At 30.9% G+C, this 4,667-nt stretch overlaps 1 long non-coding RNA gene across 1 annotated transcript; it reads left to right on the top strand.

The window, feature by feature from the left end:
- Window positions 1–538: 538 nt before the first annotated feature.
- Window positions 539–2,481, top strand: LOC111895731 (uncharacterized). Its single transcript, XR_002851663.3, has 2 exons — window positions 539–895; window positions 2,170–2,481. It is a non-coding gene; the product is annotated as an uncharacterized LOC111895731 (long non-coding RNA).
- The last annotated feature ends 2,186 nt before the right edge of the window (window positions 2,482–4,667 follow it).

Below are 4,667 nucleotides of genomic sequence, written 5' to 3'. Positions count from 1 at the left end.
TGATATTTATATTTGCTTGTGTATGTGGATAATAAGTATAACTTGGTAAACTAAAAGTATTTTGTGTATACCAAAGTTGTACATAAAAGGAAACTATAAAAAAACTGGCATTTGAACCCCGAAAACTAAAAAAAGAAATTATGTTTGTAGGAAATCCCTCGTAAGTTCTTATGCATTTCCGAGGAAACTGAATATTATTTGTTATTTTTCTTTGAACATATATTTGGATATGAAATTATTATTATTATTATTATTATTAACATTGTTGTTAATAACAAAAACTATAATAATAATAATAGTAAATATGGAAATGTATAGTTTTTTTTTATTTGGTCCTCGGAAACACGTCGGAACTTCCGAGGAAATATATATATATATATATATATATATATATATATATATATATATATATATATATATATATATATATATATATATATATATATATATATTATTATTATTATTAATAAGAACATTTTTGTTAATAACAAAATCTATAATTGTAAATATGGAAATATATAGTTTTTTTTCCGAGGAAGTGAATATATATATATATAAACATATGATCTGATTTTTAGGTTTTGTCTCTTTCCTTTTTCTTTGAGACGCCGACACAAGACAATCGGAAAATCGAAATCAACGGCGTCAGTTCTACACGACTTCATGCTTCTGTCTATCGGCTTGCGGCTTCACTTCTTCGTCTTCACAAACTCTCTACAAATCGAACGACGACCGAAGTCTGAAATCGGGACCATCATGCCTCTCTCTAGCAATCGAACGACGGGAACCTGTAATCGACCATTGCCTTCACCCCCTGTTCCGTTTCGCCTGCTCCGTCCGCCTGCTGTCGTCTGACTGCCGACGACCTGATTTCAGATCCACAGCTCCACCTCCGGTAATCTAGACTTCTAATTTCTGCTTGGTATATGTTTTTAATAATCAATTTAGACTTCCGATTTTTGTTGTTGTTGATATGCAATGTGTATCATATTTTTGATTGGTCTATGTTTTTTTATTTATTTTGAGTAATCTAGACTACTGAAAGAGGGTATTTAGTTGATAATATGATGTTCTGGTTTGATGTTGTTGCTGAAATCGGATTCCTTTGCTGATTTTCCGTCTCTCTTCGTTCTCCTCTCTTGTTTCTCAGGCAAGTAGCAATTCCTCAGTGTTGTTTCTTTCGTTTTTGCTTAGATATTTTAGGTTCTCATCTCTCAAAGATCATTGCTTTTAAAGAAAATTTCAAAAGTTTTACCTGCGATAGTTTAACACGTTTGAGATAGTAGGATTTTTGTACATTTTAGGTTTTAAATTCCTTTAGTTCCTATCATTTTCAATTCTGTTTTTTGGTGGGGGAGGGGGAAAAAGATTAAATTTATATAATAAAGAGGGAGAGAAAGAAATTTAACTAAAACCAAGATCATGTAATGTTTTCTTGCATGTGTACTATTTTCCCAATGTATATTATTTCACAATTTCTAGTTTAAGATCTTTGTTAAGGGAAAACAAGTTATAAAGTCAAAGAGAATAATTAGCATAGCATGTCATTATTGGATCTTGAATTCATAATCACTCAAAACATGGAAGTAATGTCATCAATAATTGATAACCTTCAAGTTAAAATACTTATCTATTTATAAGTGGCTACATTCAATTGATATTTGCTTATGAGAGAACACTGATTAAGCTTTAAGCATAAGTGTATAACCATCTGATTTACTTATTGTGTTAACACTTTATATATATATATATATATATATATATATATATATATATATATATATATATATATATATATATATATATATATATATATATATAAACAAACTGTAGCAATCCATTAATAGTTGATTTTCATAGTACTAGAGATATTAACTGTTGGTAGATTACACATCAAAACTATATTAATCTCACATTTTATTTGTATTTGTGTAAATACAGCCAATAAAATAGGTTTATTATAAGTAAAAGTAAGAAAGAGGAGGCATGAAAGACATGAGTATCTTTTTAAAGAAAGAAGTAAGAGGCATGAAAGACTTAGTTTAGGACTTTAGGGTGTAGATCTGTTGCTATATAATATATAAAAATGTTAATATATATTGTGTTACTTTTTATGTGTTTACTAATGTATGTATTAATGTACGTATGTTTCTTTTAACATTTGTTTAGGTTCGGGAGTTGGAACAACGTCATGCCGAAACTGAAAGAAAAATGGCGGAAATTGTTGAATTTATGAGACGACATGACTGTAATAACCCTCCCGACAATCTACATGACGCTCCTTAGGTTATTTGTTGTAAACGTTTGTATGTTTTTAGACATTTATATTATGTTTGTGGTTTAGATGGATGTTAAAATTTGTAACCGAATGCTTATGTATTACTTTTATTTTTATTGTGTTTGTGTAAGAATTTGTAACAAAATTTTGTTATTTTTATTAGATTTTTTTTTGCAATTTAAGCAGAAAAAATTGGTTTTTTTTGTATATTTAATTATTTTTAAAGCTTCCTCGGAACTTCATAGGAATTTTCTGTCACGAAAAGTGTCACCAAAACTGTCAACAAAAGCTATAAAAAGGGTACAGTCCTAGGAAATTTCTCGGAATATTTCCTACGAAATTCGTCGGAAATATATTTCCTAAGAAATTTCTTGGAAATGTATATCCTAGAAAATTCCTCGGAAAATTATTTCCTAAGAAATTCCTTAGAAATATATTTCCTAGGAAACTTCTCGAAAAAATATAGTCTCAGAAATTCCTCGGAACTACCAACAAACATATCTCCTCGGAAATGCCTTGTAAATTTCCTCGGAAATCCCTTATAAAAAGTTTCCTATGAGGGTTTTACCTACGCACAACTTTTCCTCGATATTTCCTTGGGAACGCCGTTTTCCTAGGAATTTCCGAGGAAATTGTCCCTAGGAAAAGGCGTGTTTTTTTAGTAGTGAATGATCCCTACCGTTTATTTTTGGTGTGTGTTTGATCCTTGTCTTACATCAAAAGACTACTCTGTCATTTTTTAATTAATTTTTTTATCTATGTATTTATTTTTTATATATTTTAAAAAATTAATAGACCCCACATATTTGTATCTCCTCACGCTAAACCTGAAATATTCGAGAAATTTAAGTTTGATCCTACCAGTCACCATTCTATTTGTCTTCCTCCTCAACTTCTCTTTCATTTTCATATTTAATAATATCAAAGTTTTCACCATCTCTTCTTTTTTTGGTCTTTCAACTCCTGCGAATCACCACCATCACCCTTCTATCGGGTTGTGATGGTGGAAAATTCAATGAAGAGACAGTGAGTTGTGGATTAGTTCGTCGAAGTTAAATATGCTCTTACTTTTGTTATTACGACATTTGTTCTCGGAGAAGATGAAGGAAATCAAGCATGGCATGTAATGGTGCCAGATAAACCTTTTTGCTTCCATCTCATGGGGACGTCACTTTTATCAAAGAATATGATACATGGCATCTCATTTTCATTTTCATTTTCAGGGGACGTGTCAATATTGATTTTCTTTTTATTTAAGCTACTTATTATGAAAAACAAAGATTTGATTAAATTATAAATAAATAAAAAAATTATAACTTGACTTAATAAATACATATACGCGTTTGGTAAAAGGATGGCATGTAAGTGGCATATGGCTTGGATCATAAAATAAATCATGCAAAATTTTACTTGTATCTCATGTATTAAACAAATACGTCCTTGACATGAGAAAATTTAGATTTATACAAAATTGACTTGTGTTTGAGAGAATGGTCTCTCTCTCTCTCTCTCTCTCTCTCTCTCTCTCTCTCTCTCTCTCTCTCTCTCTCTCTCTCTCTCTCTCTCTCCTCTCTCTCTCTCTCTCTCTCTCTCTCTCTCTCTCTCTCTCAAATAAAAAGTCATTTAACTTTGAGCATCTCGGCATGGCCCCGTGGGATCTTGTATGCCGACTTTGCGACACTATTTTTTGGAGCCACTCTCTTATGTTTGAGAAATATTCCCACTGACCTGAACTTTGGAAATCATATAGATGTGTCTATAAGCATAGGAAAACTACTTCTTTTTGCATTTTTGTCTGGTCGGAACAAAATGAATTCCAGCATAATTCTATGTTAGAGGATTTGTAAGACCTATAATTTGAAATTGATTTTTTTAGTATCTGAAATCGGATTTCAAGATACACCGTCTTTAATGGTCGAATCTTTTTTTGTAAAAGATCATTGAATTATCTTATGTATTTACATTGGTATTGAAACCTAAAATCTAATATGTAGTTTGTAATTTATACTCCCATTTTTAATGGTGGGGTTTTGGATCAATGAAGGTTGAGAAGACAAATAACATAGGCAAAAACCTTTTTTGCATATTTGTCTCTATCGTTAGAACACAATCAATTGCAAGATAATTCTTTGTAATAGAATTTATAATAGAAATGTAATTCCAGTTTGATATTTTTTTGTTATCCTAAATGGAATTTCGTGATAAAGCGTAAATAACGGTTCAATATTTCTCAAACATAAGGGAGTGGCTTGAAGAAAACTAGTATGACAAACTCGGCATACACCAACTCATGGTGCCATGCCGAGCTGCTCAAAATGAAATGACATTCTATTTGAGAGAGAGAGAGAGAGAGAGAGAGAGAGAGAGAGAGAGAGAGAGAGAGAGAGAA

Source organism: Lactuca sativa, chromosome 7 (assembly GCF_002870075.4).
Source record: "Lactuca sativa cultivar Salinas chromosome 7, Lsat_Salinas_v11, whole genome shotgun sequence".
Classification (NCBI taxonomy): domain Eukaryota; kingdom Viridiplantae; phylum Streptophyta; class Magnoliopsida; order Asterales; family Asteraceae; genus Lactuca; species Lactuca sativa.
This window is presented reverse-complemented; position numbering and strand designations above follow the sequence as displayed.